General features: G+C 44.4%; 1 pseudogene; it reads left to right on the top strand.

Annotated features, from left to right (window-relative positions):
* Positions 1-10,292: 10,292 nt before the first annotated feature.
* Positions 10,293-17,933, top strand: LOC136484119 (oligouridylate-binding protein 1-like; annotated as a pseudogene).
* Positions 17,934-18,076: the final 143 nt, after the last annotated feature.

The raw sequence follows: 18,076 nt of genomic DNA, 5'->3' as shown, positions 1-18,076 counted from the left end.
TAGGCGATCGAGTTGTTGGAGTGCTTGTGCTGCTTCTTGGGTGAAGTAGTCGATCATACCACTCTTGGGGTAGGCGACCGAGCTGTTGGAGTGCTTGTGCCGCTTCTTGGGCAAAGTAGTCGATCGTACCACTCTTGGGGTAGGCGACCGAGTTGTCGGAGTGTTTGTGCCGCTTCTTGGGCGAAGTAGTCGATCGTACCACTCTTGGGGTAGGCGACCGAGTTGTTGGAGTGCTTGTGCCGCTTCTTGGGCGAAGTAGTTGATCGTACCACTCTTGGGGTAGGCGACCGAGTTGTCGGAGTGTTTGTGCCGCTTCTTGGGCGAAGTAGTCAATCGTACCACTCTTGGGGTAGACGACCGAGTTGTTGGAGTGCTTGTGCCACTTCTTGGGCGAAGTATTCGATCGTACCACTCTTGGGGTAGGCGACCGGACCCGTATAGCACAACCGTTTCCGGGTTGGCTGTTTGCAGGGTAAGTAAGCAATCGTACCAGCTCTTGGGGTAAGCGATTGCGCCCGTATAGCAACAACCATTTCCGGGTTGAGCTGTTTGCAGGGCTGCCTCTTTTTCCCCAACCTGATTACGGGTTGGTTTTGTCTGTTGGACAGGGCTGTCAGTCGTACCATCTCTTTATGGTAGAGTGACAAATGCTAGCTTGGGTCTCCTTACCCAAGAAGCTATTTGGCCGTTGGCCGTCAGTCAGACCATCTCCATATGGTTGAGTGACAAGATTGCCCATGTAGCGCAACCGTTCCTAGGTTGGCTGTTAACAGGGAAGCCCCTTTTTCCCCAACCTGATTACGGGTTGGTTCTGTCCGTTGGACAGGGCTCATATTTGAAGCTGTTCTTCTTGAATAATCTCTATTTTATTTCTCTTGAAACTTGAGTACAATCTGTTGTACTTAATTGTAGAATCTTTTGAGCTGGCTGATATGCCAAGTGTTCTTTACAGGTATTTCATCTAGAGTCATCAACTCGTATGTGCTAGGTCCTGTTGCTGTCTTCATGATGAAGGGTCCTTCCCATGGACTGAGTAGTTTGTGTCGTCCATCTTTCTTCTAGATTAGTCGTAGTACTGAGTCCCCTGGCTTTAGTGATCAGGGTTGAGTACTTTTGTCATAATGTCTTCGTAACCCTTGCTGATATCTTGCATTTTGTATGATTGCACTGTCTCTTATTTCTTCTATTGAATCAATTTCTAACCGCCTTGTTTCTTCTGCTTCGCCTTCTTCATATTGTTCTATTCTTGGAGATAGCCATATTAAGTCGGCTGGTAGTACTACCTCTGATCTGTAGACCAGAAAGAATGGTGAGTATCCAGTTGCTCTGCTGATCTGGGTTCTTAGACCCCATACTACTTTTGGTAATTCGTCGATCCATTTTCCACCATAATCTTTCAAATCTTCATATAATCTTGGTTTTAAACCTTGTAATATGAGTCCATTTGCTCTTTCGACTTGTCCATTGGCCTGCGGGTGTGCTACTGATGCAAAGTCGATTTCTATCCCACAATTTCTTGCCCAGTATTGGAATTCTCTTGTTGTAAATGGTGAACCAAGATCTGTGATTATTCTGTTGGGCATGCCGAACCTATGCATGATGTCTTGTATGAATTCCACTGCCTTTTCTGCACTGTATTTGACCAAAGGTTTGTATTCAATCCACTTTGTAAATTTGTCGATTGCCACAAATATGTATTCGAAGCCTCCTTTTGCTTTTTTGAGTGGTCCGACTTGATCCAGCCCCCAGCATGAGAACGGCCAAGTCGGCGGTATGCATATTAAGTTGTGAGCCGGCACATGTGATTGCCTAGCAAACATTTGGCAATTCTTGCATGTTCTGACGAGCTCTTCTGCATCTTTGAGTGTTGTTGGCCAATAGAAACCAGTTCTGAATGCTTTGCCGACTAGTGTCCTAGAGGCTGCATGATTTCCACAACATCCTGAGTGGATTTCGTCCAAGATTTCCTTTCCTTTATCTGTCAGAACACATTTAAGTAGTACTCCTGATAATGCTGCTCTTTTGTATAGTTTATCCCCCACCAGAACGTAGTTTTTGCTTCTTCGTACAACCCGAGTTGCTTCTGCTTTGTCTTCGGGTAGTTTCTTCTCTTTGATAAAATCAATGTATGTTTGTCTCCAATCACTTTGTATGACCATGATTTGTCTTGACTGGTCTGGTTCTTCTGCTTGATCTATTTCCATTGGATCTGTTGTCTCCTTCTCTTTTTCTGTGTTTCCAAGTTGTTTGACGGATGGGGCTGTGAGTTCTTCCACAAATATATCAGGTGGTACTTTTGCTCTATCTGATCCTAATTTGGCTAGCACATCTGCTGCAACGTTGGAATCTCTTAGTACATGATGGATTTCGAGCCCTTGGAAAATTTTCTCCAATTTTCTGACTTCTGCATAGTACGCATCCATATTATCTTTTGTACAATCCCAATCCTTGTTGACTTGATTGATTACTACAGCTGAATCACCGTAGACAAGTAGTCTTTTGATCCCAAGCGAGCTTGCAACTTTTAGACCGTGTATTAATGCTTCGTATTCTGCCTCATTGTTAGTTGCCTGCCAAAGTATTTGTAGCACATATTTTAACTGTCTCCCTTCTGGTGATATGAATAGTACTCCTGCTCCAGCTCCTCCTAACTTTAGGGAACCGTCAAAATACATTTTCCAATGATCAAGTATTGGTTCGGGTTCTTTTTGACTGATTTCTATCCATTCAGCAATGAAGTCAGATAATGCTTGAGATTTGATTGATGTTCTTGGTTTGAAGTCTAGGTTGAGAGCACCGAGTTCTACTGCCCATTTTGATATCCAACCTGTTGCATCTTTGTTGCGTAGAATGTCTTAAAGTGGAAAATTGGTTACCACTGTAATCTTGTGTTCATGGAAATAATGTCTCAGCTTTCTTGATGATATCAACACTGCATAAAGTAGTTTTTGCACGTGTGGGTATCTCACTTTTGATTCTGTTAGTACTTCGCTTATGTAATAGACAGGTCTTTGCATTTTGTATGCGTGTCCGGGTTCTTCTCTCTCAACCATAATTGTTGTGCTGACAACGTTCTTGGTTGCTATAATGTATAGCATCATGTCCTCTTTGTCTTTTGGTGGTGTCATTACTGGTGATGATGCCAAGTATTCTTTTAACTTTTGGAATGCTTCTTCTGCCTCTTCTGTCCATTTAAAATTTCCTACCTTTTTTAATAATTTGAAGAAAGGTAGCCCTTTTTCTCCTAGTCGGGAGATGAATCTGTTGAGTGCTGCCATGCATCCTGTAAGCTTCTGTATGTCTTTAACTTTCTTTGGAGGTTTCATATCCATGATGGCTTTAACCTACTTTGTACTTGCTTCAATTCCTCGGTTACTGACTAGAAACCCGAGTAGTTGTCCTAATGGTACCCCCAAAAACACACTTTGTGGGGTTTAGCTTCCACTACCATGCTTTTAGATTCTTGAAAGTCTCCTCGAGGTCTTCTATCAATGATCCGGGTTCTTTTGTCTTGATTACTACATCATCAATGTATGCTTCTGCATTTCTTCCGACTTGACTCCCCAAGCAAGTTTGAATTGCTCTTTGATATGTTGCCCCTGCATTTTTTAGCCCAAAAGGCATTGATTTATAGCAATATGCCCCAAAGGGTGTAATGAACGAAGTCTTGCTTTGGTCTTCTTCTCTTAAGGATATTTGATGATAGCCTAAATAGCAATCTAGAAAGGATAACAGAGCTGATCCTGCTGTCGAGTCGATGATTTGATCAATCCTTGGTGAGACATATAGATCTTTTGAGCAATGTTTGTTGAGGTCTCTATAGTCGATGCACATGCGCCATTCTTTTGAATTCTTCTTCTTTACTAGGACCGGGTTGGCAAGCCAATCCGGGTTGATTATTTCTCTAATGAATCCTGCTGCCATGAGCTTGGTGATCTCTTTTTTGATTGCTGCTTTTCTGTCTGGAGCGAATCTTCGTAACTTCTGCTTAACGGGTTTGGACCCTTTGTTCACATCAATTATGTGCTCAGCCAACTCCCTTGGGACCCCTGGCATGTCTGCTGGCTTCCAAGCAAAAATATCTTTGTTGTCCCGAAGAAAGTTGGTGAGCGCGAGTTCCTATTTGGGGTCGAGATTTGCACTGATGATTGCCGTCTTCTCCGGATCACCAGTCAGTAGGTCAATAGTCTTGGTAGCGGCTTCTTTTGGTGGTGCAAAGTTGCTTGGCTTCTTAGCCGATATCTTAATCTCATCTGGGTTCATTTCGTTGGCCAGCATTGCAATCTCCTTTCCTTCCTTTATATCTTGTAATCTTTCGGATATTTGTACTGCTTGTACGTCGCAATCATGTGCTTTCTTTAGATCTCCTTTCAATGATAATACGCCCTTTGTTGTTGGCATCTTGAGTAGTAGGTATGGATAATGTGGTACTGCCATGTATTTTGTTAAAGCTGGTCTCCCAAGTATTGCGTGGTAGCATGATTCAAAGTCTGCAACTTCGAATTTGATGAATTCCGTCTGGTATTTGTCTGGTGTGCCAAAGGTGATGGGTAGGGTTATCTGTCCGAGGGGTATAGCTGCTCTGCCGAGTACTATTCCGTAGAATGGTGTGCTTGTGGGTGTCATTAGACCTTCACAATCTAGATTCATCCTTTTGAGAGTATCTACGAAAATTATGTTAAGCCCGGCTCCTCCATCGATGAGTACTTTAGTTACTGCTACTCCTGCGATAGTCAGACCCAGTACCAGCGGGTAGCATCCTGCGTTTGCTGCACTAGTCCATTGGTCTTCCCTTGTGAAGTGGATAGGGTACTCTGACCAATCTAGATATCTTGGGATGGCTGGTTCAGCTGCCATGATGGCTCTGTGAGCTAGTTTCTCTTGTCTTTTGCTTCGTGTGTTAGGAACACCTGAAAATATCACCGCTAATTGGCGTTGGGGTTTTTGATAATCTCCTTCAGCTCTCTTTTCCTCCTTCTTGGATTCTTCTTGCTTTGGCTCCGAGTTGTTTTGATTCCTGTTTTCTCTCTTCATGAATTGCTGCTGAAAAGTGCTGCATTCAACTAACTTGTGTCTGGCCCCTGGGTGTATGTGACATGGCATGTTTTCTATGTCTTCCGGCGCTCTTCCTCGGTAGTTGTTACTCTGATAGTTGCTATTACTATTGTAATCGTTGTTGTTACGGTTGTTGCTATTGTTGTAGTTGCCATTGTGATTGCTACCATTGCTATCATTGTCGTTGCCATTGTATCTTCTTTTGTTGTCTATGGTTGCCACCATATTGTCCTGCCTTGGTCTTTTGTCTTGCTGTCTGTAATCGGGTCTTCTATTATCTGGGTTGTCCCTAGCAAATCTATGCTGAGTTCTTTCTTCTGACGAAATTAGCTTCTCAACAACCCTCTTGAAGTCTTCATTTGTTCTTGGGTTCTCATTAAAATAGTCCTTGTATTGCCAGTTTGCCCAGATTCCTTCTGCAAAGGCCTCTATCACCTCCCTATTAGTAATGTCGTGGACTTGAGCCCTGAATTCTCCAAATCTTCTATAGTATTCCCTTAGACTTTCTCCTCTCCTTTGCTTTACTCCTTTCAATTTGGCTGCAGTCATTGGATGGGTAATAATGCCTACGAAGTTGTTGTAGAAAGCTTCTTGCAAGTGTTCCCAATACCTGATTGATTTTGGCCTCAATTTGTCAAACCATTGTAGCGGCATTGCTTCGAGGGCCATTGGGAAGAATAGAGCCTTGATGTCGTCGTCTCCTCCAGCTAATTCAATAGATTGGGAGTAAACCCTTAGCCATTGTCTTGGTCCGACTTTGCCATCATACTTGGAATGATTTGCTAGTTTAAACTTGTGCGGTAGCTTTAAAGTTTGTAGTCTTCCTGCGAAACAAGGAAATCTGTCGTATGGTTCCGTTCTTCTGTAATCTAGCGATCTTGCCCTTCTGTAATAAGACTTGTCTTCTTTTAACTCAGACTCTCCGTAGTCATCTTCTTTGTCAAATCTTCTTGATATTTCTTGGTAGCGTTGGCTCAATTCTGGTTTGTCTCTTTCTTGTTGCTTTGAGGAGTGTTCCTTCCTTCCATTGATATCAGCACTTTCTACTGGTCCTATCCTTTGAAAATTCGATTTTTTGGGTGGCTGCTCCCTTTGTGGCTCCTGTGAAATTTCTTCGCTGGGTTGTTTTTCTGATCCCCCGACTTCTTTCTTCTGGTCTTCCTTTGATTTCCCGTTATTCGTGAGGGTGTACAACTCCTTTGTTAATTCTTCAATTCTTTCCCTTTTTGTATTTTTATGGCTTCTTTTTCCGCCTTCTTTCTGTTGTATTCCGTTAGCTCCGCTTTGTATTTATTCTAGACTTGCTTCCTTTGTTTAGCCCAGTTCCTCCTTCCAGCTTTCAATTTATTCTTCTTTAGCCATGCTAGTCTTTGCTCATCATTTTCGTTGTTGTCGCTTTTCTCATCTGGCGAGATGTTGCCTTCTGATTCGTCTGAAGATTTTATATCTAGTATCTATGGTGGTTCCAAAGGTTGTTCTAACTGCTCCGCCATGTATACAGTATCCTCTTTCGAGCTCTTCTTGTACGGTATTCCATCCTTCGTTTGGTTGAGCTGTCTGTAGCTTTTGAACTGGATCCGAGTTCTTTTCCCTCTTGATAAGGTAGTTCTTCAATGCGCGTGCCAGTCTGGACTTTGCTTGAGGTGAAAGAACCTGGCCAATGCACCACACAATCTTACGGGGTCACTATCATGATCATCCCTTCTTGTGCTCCCTCTAGGAGTATTCTTCTTACTGAGTTCATCTTGTTTTGGGTAAAGTGTTGATAGACTGATGTCGCGTTGCGCAGTCCGTAAGTTCCCAAGTTCTTCTTTGAGTTGTACGGGTCATATCCCTTCGTGATCGTTGTTGTGTCTCCGAGTCCAATTAGGCTTGGCTCTTGTGCTGTGAAGATTGTCTTGGAATCGAGTTGTATCTCTTTTTCAGAGTCGGTTTCTTATCCACTTTCTTCCTTATTCCGAGTTGTATCCGAAGTTGAGAGTTTCGTCATCTTCTCGGTGAGTTTGTACTGAACTTCATCATCGAATTCTTTTTCTTCTCAGAGATGGGTACGAAGCTTGCCGTCACCGTCAGCCTTGCAGATCCAGGATCCGAAGACAAAGGTTGTTCCTGCCGAAAAGGTCATCTTGAGGTTGAGGTCCGCCGAACTCTCGAGAAAAATTCATCGAAAGCCCCTACCTGGCGCGCAGTTGTCGATATTTTACCACCGATAGCCTGCCACGGGGGCACCTGGGATAGTTGTTCGGGCTTTGGCGAATAGCGGAATTCGGCGGTTACGCAAAGAGACTCACGATTTATACTGGTTTAGGCCCTCGACTTGGTCGAGTAATAATCTTACGTCCAGTTTTGGCGTTAGCCTATTTGCGTTGTATTGCTTTGAGTATCGGGTATGCATTCTCCTTTTACAATGGGTACCCTCATCAGCCCTTTATAGTCCAGGCGCTGAGAGGCGTTGTTTGTGTCCTATTCGGATACAAGGTCAGAGTCCTAAGCTACGCTTCGGGCGCCTTTCCTTGTATAGTTTGCGTTGGAGTTTCGGTTTTGCACGTTGCTTTGCTCCGCGTTCTTCTTGGTGATTGGGCTATAGGCCTTATTACTAAGGTCTACCTCCCTGCAGTATGGTCCATGGGGGGCCCATATGGTTCCCCATCGACAGAGAATGACCAGACTCAGGTGTTGCATCTAGTCGTACAGAAGCGGACGTGTCCGGTCACAAAACAGAGGTTCGAGGAGCTCTTTGGAAACGACCGGACTCTGGCTGGTCTGCGTCCGGTCGCTTATGATGGGACGCGTCCGGTCACGACTGGAACCTTATTAGAAGTGACCGGACGCTGGGGTCCTATGTCTGGTCCTATACTGTAGAGTGTTCGGTCATAACTTAAGTGCACTGATTGACCGTTGAGATCGGGCGATCAACATTTGAAGTAGGGGACACATGGCGAAAATCTGAGGACCGGACGCTGGGGTCCTATGTCTGGTCAAACCGATAGGTGCGTTCGGTCGTCTTGATTTTTAGTGAACAGAGGAGCCAACGGCTCTATTCGTGGGGGCTCTCTATTTAAGCCCTATTGCTGGCTCTAGCTCACTCTATTAGCGATTTGCATTGACATAGCAACCTTGTGAGCTTAGCCAAAGCCCTCCCACTCATTTTCATCATTGATTCATCATCTTTGTGAGATTAAGAGTGGATTCAAGTGCATTGTTTGAGTGTTTGCATCTAGAGGCACTTGGTGTTCGTATTTCGCTGTGGGATTTGCTTGTTCCTCTTGATGGTTGCCGCCACCTAGACGGCTTGGAGTAGCGAGGATCATCGAGCGGAGGTTGGTGATTGTCTTCGGCTCCGATCGTGGTGATTGTGAGGGGTTCTTAACCTTTCTCCTACGAGAGCCAAAAGGTACTATAGTAAATTGCTCATGGCTTGTGTGATCCTCATCTTGTGTTGGTTGTGCGGCACCCTATCGAGGGTTTGGCGTGTGATGCCAATTAGCGCGTGAACCTCCAAGTGAGTGAATCGCCACAACGAGGACTAGCTTGCTGGCAAGTAAGTGAACATCGGTAAAAAAATATTGTGTCATTATTTGATTTCGAGGTGATTGGTCTTTATTGGTATTTATTCTTGTGATTGATTGGTTCATTCCTCAAATCGGCGGTATAATCATCTTGCTCACTCTCTCTTTACATTACCGTAAACTAGTTGTCAAGCTTTTATTGTAGAAAGTCATGAGAGTTTGTTAGTTTGATTAGTGTGGCTCTTTAGTTAGTCTTTGATAACACACTAACTTAGTGTAGTGACATAGCCATTGTGTAGATAGAGACTATATAAACTAGAATTGTAGTAGGTGGCTTGCATTTTTAGTAGGCTAGCGCAACACTCGCTTCGCCTCATATTTGTCTAACCGGTTTACTAAGTGTTGTTGTAGAAAATTTTAATAGGCTATTCACCCTCCTCTAGCCATTAGGACCTTTTAGGTGCCCTGCTTTCTTTTTTATAGATGAAGGGAAAGATGCATGTTACATCAGAGAGAGAGGAAAAGATACGAGGAGAGGAAGGCTTCTGGATTGCAACGTCTTCTATCTCTTTTACGCGGGTCCCGCTGGCCCTGTAGATGACGACGGGGACGGTTCCACGTCGCGGCCCTGTTCGTCACTAACACCATACGCGGGCGTCGTCAGCCGATCGTGGCGCTCCATCCCGTCCCAACGGATGATATGGCTCGTTGACGTCTCCGCCTAAGGTCATACGAGAAGTAGGTAGTACAGCGCCAGTACGCCCGATGTTATTGGCGACGTGCGTCCTCAGACGTGGCCTGTCATGGCCGTAGGTCACGTCAAGACGCGCCTGCTCCCCTTTTGGTGTTAGAAGTTTGACCCAGACTCGTACTTTTAGACCCATAGTGTTGGGGGCGGTACGGACCTCCGTCGAGCGAGGCGGAGTCCACGCCCTCGGAGTCAGGCGAGGCGGAGTTCGCGTCCTTGGGGTCAGGCGTGACGGAGCCCGCGCTCTTGGGGTTGGGTGTCCCGGATCCCGTATCCTTGAAGTCAGATGAGACGGAGCCCGTGCCCTCAGAGCCGGGCGAGACCAAAATACGTTCTTGACCATCCGAGGGAGTTAGCGTTTGCGGCCATTAGTTTCCTTCTTTCAGATATCCCTGATATTGATACCCGACACAAATGGGTCTCTAGGAGAGATGATATTTATATTTGAGTTATGTCTCTCCTAACATCTAAAATAAGTCTTTTATATAAGTACTTTGTTGAAGGCTGTAGGTATTGTGTTGAAGATCTATTTTGTGTGGTTTGGGATCCGCTACTGTTGGAGACAGCCTGACATGTGACGTCCTTCCATCCCTATCCACTCCGCATCCCCCGCTGTGTGTGCTCCCCGTTCACGTACGCCGCGCAGCCGCGTTCCCCGCCCTCCGCGATCTCTCTCCCTGCACGGTGGGGCCACCCACTAATCAGTGTTCAGTGTCACCTCACTCCCGGCGCACCAAACACCGCGCCTCACCCTCCCGTGCTGCGCGTGCGCCCCCAGGAACGCACACTTTGCACTCCACCCCTCGAGTTCCTCCACAACCGTGCATTCGCCCCATAGAAATGAAAGAAACAATTCACCCATTGACACTCCGGGCACGGTTGGAGATCGCGACAATATGAAGGTCTGAAACGAAAAACCAGCAAGCCCGTGGAAATATCCCGCCAGCTGCCCGGGCGGGCTCACCCCCGCAACGCCTGCGCTCTCCTTCTCTTCTTCCCCTCGGCTTCGAGGGTTATTTTCATTTCTTTCTCTCCTTTTTTTTTCTTTTTTCTTTTCTTTTTTTTTCTTTTTCGTTTTTTTTTCTCGTTCCTCCCGTTGGGGTTTTGAGCCCCGACGAACCTAATAATCGCCAGGGACCCGGCGGCCGATCGCCCGCCGGCATGCACCCGCAGCAGCGGATGAAGCAGGCCGCGGCGGCCGCGGCCGCGGCGCAGCACCACCACCAGCAGCAGCTGATGCAGCAGGCCCTGCTCCTGCAGCAGCAGCAGCAGCAGCAGGCGCAGCCGCCCTTGTTCCCCGGGCATCACCCGCACCCCGGCCTCCTCGCCGCGCCACAGGTGGGGTCAGCTCTCTTTGTTTTCTCGTCTCTCCGGTTCGATCGATGTGACGGGTGTGTCTAGCGTGGGAATCGGGGTTCTGATTTGGGGATTTCCGCGCTTTAGGGAGCAGGTGGGGTTCGGGAGGTTCGGATCGGATTTGTGGATTTCCGGGCGCAAGGGCTATTTGGGGGTTTCGAGTTTGCGGTTTTCCGCTGGAATTTAGTAGTGTTCTGCGGTCGGTTATGTCAATCGTATCGCCATTTGTCGCGATTCTGGGATCCTCGTTGTGGATGCGGACATTTGTCGCGATTCTGGGATCGTCGTCGTGGGTCGTTCCGTGTCACAACACAATTTAGATTTCTGCTAGGGTTTCGTGATTAAATGTTTTGGTCCGGTTGAGTTTGTTTTTGGTAACTGGTAATTTTGAGATTATCTTATATCATTATATCATGTGCATTGGGCGACTATAGTCATGTCCGAATCTTTTTTCGGTTCACTTTTAGTTTATTGTTTTTTCCAAAATAATAAAATACTTTTAGTTTATTTTCTGATTCACTTTTAGTTTATATCATTATGTATGTTCAGCGGTGCACACTTTCCCAGTTTTGGAGGTTTTGCTTTTGTTTGATTTGATGCGGATATTTATTTGTTCGACTGTGGTAGTGTTGTTTGATGAGTCACGCTTGTTTTCTTTTTTCTTAGTAAAGGAGCCACTTTGAATCTTATATCGTCTCTGGCTAGCTTTATATGATCCAGAAAGCGATTCCATTGCAAGGCGTTTCAATGTTAATACTTTTCATGCAAATTGTCCTTAGGTGAACTTTAAGTGAGTTCCTGGCAGGTTGGTTAGGTTCAATTAGAAATCTGCCCCCAATGTTTTATATACTTTTTATCCGCCGATCATATCATAGAGAAGTGTACTTGTACTGTGAATTTGTGTTCTCTGTATGATTGCACTGTGTTATTTGCGCGTATTGTTTCACTTATCTGTTTGCTTGTCTCCACTTTTCTTCATTTAAGACAAATGTGAACTGTGTTATGAAATCAGAGATGTTATCTCTGTTCTTCATAGAACCTTTTGCTTACACTTGTATGTCTTTGCAGATGGAGCCCATAGTTAGTGGAAACTTGCCTCCTGGGTTTGATTCAAGTACATGCCGCAGCGTGTAAGTGGTTCTTTCCCTTATCTTATGCCCTAGTGACTGCTATAGTGCTAAATTCGTTTTTTAAGCACATCTCCATAAAAATATGACTTTTCTTCCCCCTTAGTTTCTGAATGGTCTAAATGAAACAAGGCCTTTGTGCAGAATGTTCTGTGTTTAATGTTATAGATCAAACTGCCCTCTGCATGCTGTAAATCTGCAAAATAATGTTGACTACCTTTTCTACATTTATCCTTTTTGTGCTCATCGATCACATTCTCAATAGGTATGTTGGCAATATCAATCTTCAAGTGACGGATGCAGTACTGCAGGAAGTCTTCCAAAGTATTGGTCCAGTAGAAGGGTGCAAGCTCATCAGAAAAGAAAAGGTGGATCTTTCTTTCTTTTAATTAAAAATAAAAAATGGCTAAAGATAGTTTGTATATTGTAACAGATAAATCCATATCCCCCCACCTACCCCCAACACCCACTCGCCTGAAAAATTGTGGCTGCCTTTTCAGACTGCTCTCTTCATCTGATTTTTGGCTTTGCTTTACCCGTATGTCTGAAGTCTAGTTACCATGGAAACACACACGTGTAACATGTTTTGCTATTTTCATTTTCATTGTCTTAGGCTCTTGTTTTGATGAATTAAATGCCTGCATTAATTCTTTCAATACTTTCTGATAAGTTTTAGTTATATGATGCTTAATTGTATATTAGCTCTATTAAAATCACTGAGATACATAAAATATATATTTTAGTCACTTGAAAATATTACGAGAAGTAGTGCTAGAATGCTTCCTTGTGGTATACTTTTGGGTACTCAACTTATTTTGGCTGAGTAGAGTATAAAAGAAATTTTACTTATCGGGGAGAAGGGGAGGGGATTGGGTTGGTTATTGATCCTCCTCCTTTTTTAATTGTAGATATTATGCTAAGACTTTTTTAGGAACAACAGTTTATTTTCAGCTGGCTGACTACAATCAGCGGTGTGCTAATCTTCTTTTGCTGGAATGAAAGCACACATGCACTCTGCAGTTCAGCCTAACCTATTTATCTAGGTGGGCATAAGTGTTTCATTGCTATTCATGTTAGTTTTTAAAAGTTTGATGAGTGCAATATGGTGAACTGAGATAGCATCGGGGAGCTGAGCCATCTATGTTACTGTGGTTTGACTTGTGGTGGACTGTAGACTAACTTATTGACATGTGCTTTCATACCCATCTCTAAATTATTATACTGTACTATCAGTTCAAACACGTACGAGAATTAAATGTTTGTGGTTAGCCCTGATCCATCCATTCTGTAGTTGTTGTTTACTGCCTTTTAGAGTGACACCTTTCGACTAGCATATTATATCAGGGAGTTGGAAGAATGTCATAGTTAGAACTTAGAAGCTATTAGATGCAACGAACATTTTGAATGTGAGACATATTTATTTTATTGGCTAAACTTTGAATGGATGAAAATAATTATGATTTTAAGCGTGGTTGTTCTAGTGCTGCCAATCATTACCCCTTTTTATCTCAGGATTAGGATACCTTAATTTGGGATACTGCATTTCGTATGTTTAATGTGTTAATTGTTAATGATTTACTATAGGTTTGCTTATCCTCTATAAACTACATTGTTTATGGCAATGTGGCCTTCACACTTTCCATTCTGATGTTGCAGTCATCCTTTGGTTTCATTGACTACTATGACCGCAGATATGCTGCACTAGCAATTTTATCTCTCAATGGCAGACAACTGTAAGTTTTTTGGTTTTGTACTCTCTCCATTTCTAATTGTAAGTCGTTTTGGCTTTTCTAGATTCATAGTTTTACTGTGTATCTAGACATAGTGTATGTCTAGGTGCATAGCAAAAACTATGTACCTAGAACAGCCAAAATAACTTACAATCTGGAACGGAAGGAGTATGTGCTAATTTCTATGAACACTGCCCTGTTTTTGGCTCAACTTTTCTAATTACCACCAGAAATCCAGGTATGGTCAGTCGATAAAAGTTAATTGGGCATATACAAGTACTCAGAGGGAAGATACATCAGGTTTGGAACTGAAGATGAATTAATCATATATTCTATATTTGTATTTTACTTGTTTCAAATCATGCAGGTATGTGAATGTATGGTTTCTGAATTCTAAGCTTTGGTGGTGAATCTTCATCTATGCAGGTCATTTTAATATTTTTGTTGGGGATCTTTGCCCAGAAGTCACTGATGCTACTTTGTTTGCATTTTTCTCTGGATACTCCTGCTCGTAAGCATTGCCTGACTCTCATCTCCCCTCCACCATTTACTTGTCATTGTGACATCTTAGCAGAGTAGTTTGCTAATTGTCCAGTACATGGTATGTCTATTTACCAGTTTAGGTTGGTAACTTTTGCAGAGATGCTAGGGTTATGTGGGACCAGAAAACAGGACGATCCAGAGGGTTTGGTTTTGTTTCTTTCAGGAACCAGCAGGTAGTGTCACCATTTTTAAACCCTTTGTGCATCGTTGCCATGGACTTTTGGAGCTGCTGTTTCATCTCACTGTCATTATTTCCTTAATAGGATGCTCAAAGTGCGATAAATGACTTGAATGGTATGTTCTCTAGTTCCATGTTTCTAACTTATGTTTCATTTTGGAGTCCTAAGCTTTCACAAAGTGATTACACCTGTTTACTTTTCTATTGGCAGGGAAGTGGCTTGGCAACCGTCAAATTCGTTGCAATTGGGCAACGAAAGGTGCTAATGTTGGTGAAGAGAAACAGATTGTGGACTCCAAGGTTGACCTGACAAATGGCACATCAGGTAAATACATGTGCTTTGACTTCTTGAGCTTCTCTTTTTCTGAGTGTTTCAAAAAGTGCTAGCCGCTAGATGTGCCTAGCAGCCTAGGTGTTGCTTAGGTGTTGCTTGACATTTGTACTTTCTATGGATGGTATGCCATGCTAAATAAAGCATTTTTTTGGCATACTCCCTCCATTCCAAATTATAGTTCAATTTAGTTTTGTCCTAAGTCAAAGTTCTCTAACTTGATGTTATATCAAGACTGCAAGTTCAAATAAATGTACTATCAAGAAGTTGCATGGAGAATTTAATGAGACTAATTTGATGTTGTAGATGTTTGTGCATTTTTCAACAGAAGTGGTCACAGTTAGAGAAGTCTGACTTAGGACAGAGATAAAGTGAACTACAATTTGGAACGGATAGAGTACATTCTAACCTTAGTTTTTACTCCTTCTGTCCCAAAAAAATTGACATCCTAGTATTCAAAATTTATCCCAAAAAACTTAGTCATTCTAGCCCACTAGACATAATGAGTCTATCCACTGTAATTGAGGGTGCTAATTAGACCCAAGCATGCTAACTAATCTGCATGCCTGCAATCGGTTCCTTAATTTTGTGTGCGCTGTGGAAGGTTACCCATGTGACAGCCCTGTTTCAAGGGAAAACACTTCCTAATAAATAGGGTACCATGGTCATTTTCCCTCGATACTAATATGTCTGAAAAATCCTAGGATGTCAAGTTTTTTGTGACGGAGGGAGTACAATTTTAATTCATAGGTAAGATGGGTATTTGGTAGAAGCTATACGCGTCACAGTTATGGCTTGAAATTGACCTGCAACACCTTTTAATCTTTTATAATGTTCTGCAGAATCTGGAAAAAAGAATGCAAACGAAGATGGTCCTGAAAATAACCCTCAGTTTACTACTGTTTATGTTGGCAATCTTCCTCACGAGGTAATACTCTTCCAATAGAACAGCTGTTGTCTATGTTTACTGTGCATCTTGTGTTTGGCTTTCTATTTGCTGTTACCATTTTTTTGTTTAACTTTTTTTATTGTCTTATCAACGTTCTTCCATGTTTTCTTGATTTCCAGGCTACCAACAATGATGTGCACCTGTTTTTCCATTCACTCGGGGCTGGCTCAATTGAGGAGGTCCGTGTAACTCGTGATAAAGGCTTTGGCTTTGTGAGGTACAGCACCCATGAGGAGGCTGCACTGGCAATTCAGATGGGTAATGGCCAACTTATTGGTGGGAGGCAGATAAAGGTATCTTTGGTTCTTGTTTTCACATTTCCTTGATAACGGGATTTAGTAAAATCCTGAATGTTCCTAGGTCAATTTTTACAATAGAATAATATTGTTGGTGGATAACAGTAGTATTACTAGGCCTGCTTATGGGTCAACACCCACCCTTTTCCAACCCACCCCCACCCCACAGCAACAGACTCAACCTTCCCAACCCATTCCAAGCCGCTCCAAACCCCCTAGCACCCAACCCAACCCACTGAAAGGATTCACCCAACCCGAGTAGATCCAACCCAAACCCACCTACGGCCTTGTTTGGATGCCCATGTATCTACCTCAATCCGTGTGTGATGGAAACCACTCCCAACCCACATGGATTGAGGTCGATACACGGGCAGCCAAACAAGCCCTACATTGACAGAAATTCGCTAGCGAGAAAGCGGCAACGGGGAGCCGTGTGGCGCCATGGAGGAGAGGGACAGAGGAGGATCTGGGCGGGTCGATGCGCAGTTGTAGTTCTGCACGAAGCAGCGGCGGTCGGGGAGGACCTGGCGCCGCTGCGAGCGCTAACTCCGGTGCTTCTGCTTCCACCGGTCCAGCAAGAACGGAGCTGTAGATCCTGCCCACCATGAGTGCCACCTTCAGATCTTGCACCTGGACATCAAGCCAACCAGACCACTGTCTACAATGGGCGTCTACAAGCTCAGGACAGTCGAGGAGTCCAACGTCTGCAAGGTCCCGCTGTACTGGTCGAGGCTGGTTACTGCGGCAGCGTCCTCAGTGGCCATGGCCTCCGCGGTATTCCTGCTGGAGGGCAACGATGCCATCAGGCAGGGCATCGATCTCCTGTACGCTGCCAGCACTGTGAGTATGGTGCTGTCAACATGTCACTGCTCCTCATCCACATCTACGTCACGCCAACCCCAATCAAGCGCTTCCTCTAGGCTTCGCTGTGGCTGTTGGGCTGCTTGGCTTTCTTGTGACCTACCTCGTCGCTGCCCAGCTGCTGGACGAGGGCTTATTGGCGAGGATGAAGGGCGATGCTGCACCGCATGCGAGGTGATCGTCCGCCGGAGCAAACCTTGTGGCGGCAGCGTAGCAGAGAGCCCTGAGAAGGGCGAGGGCGAGGTGGCTCGGGTGCGTTTAGCCGTCGACTGTGGGACTGAGTCTCGCCATGTCCACCGATTGAACCCACTGGTTCCATCCATTCTGAGTATCATCTTCGACCCTAACCTGCCCCACCCTGCCCGACATCTCTTATACACCCTGCCCCAACCCAGCCTGCTGATTAACCCATTTGAACCCTTCTAAACGAAATTAAATGGGAACCCACACCATTTAACCCAAACAAACCCAACCCATTAGCAGGCCTAAGTATTATGTGAATGGTTTGTAGGTAATATAAATTGGTTTTTCTACATTATCCCCTGAAAATATATCCAGATAGTAAAACTTTTGTTTGCTTGGGATTTATAAAGGTATGTACAGAACATCTTGGTATGGTATTCACGATATTATCTAGTTGTTTACTGAATAGTCTTTGCCTTAATTTGTTGCAGTGTTCCTGGGGAAGCAAGCCGACTCCACCAGGGACAGCATCCTTGCCTCTGCCTCCTCCAGCACCGGCACCATTCTCCACTGGAGTGTCGGCGACAGACTTCCTGGCCTACCAGCGCCTGGCCCTGAGCAAGATGGCCACGAACCCAGCCCTAATGGGTCAGCACGCCTTGAAGCAGGTCGCTGCACTGGGGATGGGCGGCGGAGCCAGCCGGTCCATCTATGACAGCGACTTCCAGGGCACCAATACTGCCACCGCCACAACCTCCGCCCAGCAGCAGCAGCAGCAGCAGCAGCAGCAGCTCATGTACTACTAGAGTACTACTCCATGAGGCACCAGCTATCTATCCCTTCAAGTGGAAGGCGAGGATAATGGATGATGCCCCTTACTACACCCCTATACATATAGTAGATGATGAAGTATTTACCAGGACCTTTTTTTTTTCTTCCTAATCTTTTAAGGCCCAACTAAGTAACATGTCCTCTCTATGCTAGCTATATATATACACCGTAGAACGTATGTATTTCTGGATACATGAAGACCCAAGGTTCTTAGTATAATTTTCTGTGTTTCACCATCTTTTTTTGTGCTGTATGGATTTTCATTGCCAATTACTGTATATATATTACTGGATGGCAAGCGTCATGTTCTCGTCGAGTCGTACTAACTGTTAGGCCCTGGTTGGATCTATAGGGCTTAACTACATGTCCCTCTGTTTGA

The sequence above is a fragment of the Miscanthus floridulus genome, chromosome 9 (assembly GCF_019320115.1).
Source record: "Miscanthus floridulus cultivar M001 chromosome 9, ASM1932011v1, whole genome shotgun sequence".
NCBI lineage: Eukaryota > Viridiplantae > Streptophyta > Magnoliopsida > Poales > Poaceae > Miscanthus > Miscanthus floridulus.
Note: the sequence above shows the minus strand (reverse complement) of the source record. Positions and strands in the feature narration are given on the sequence as shown.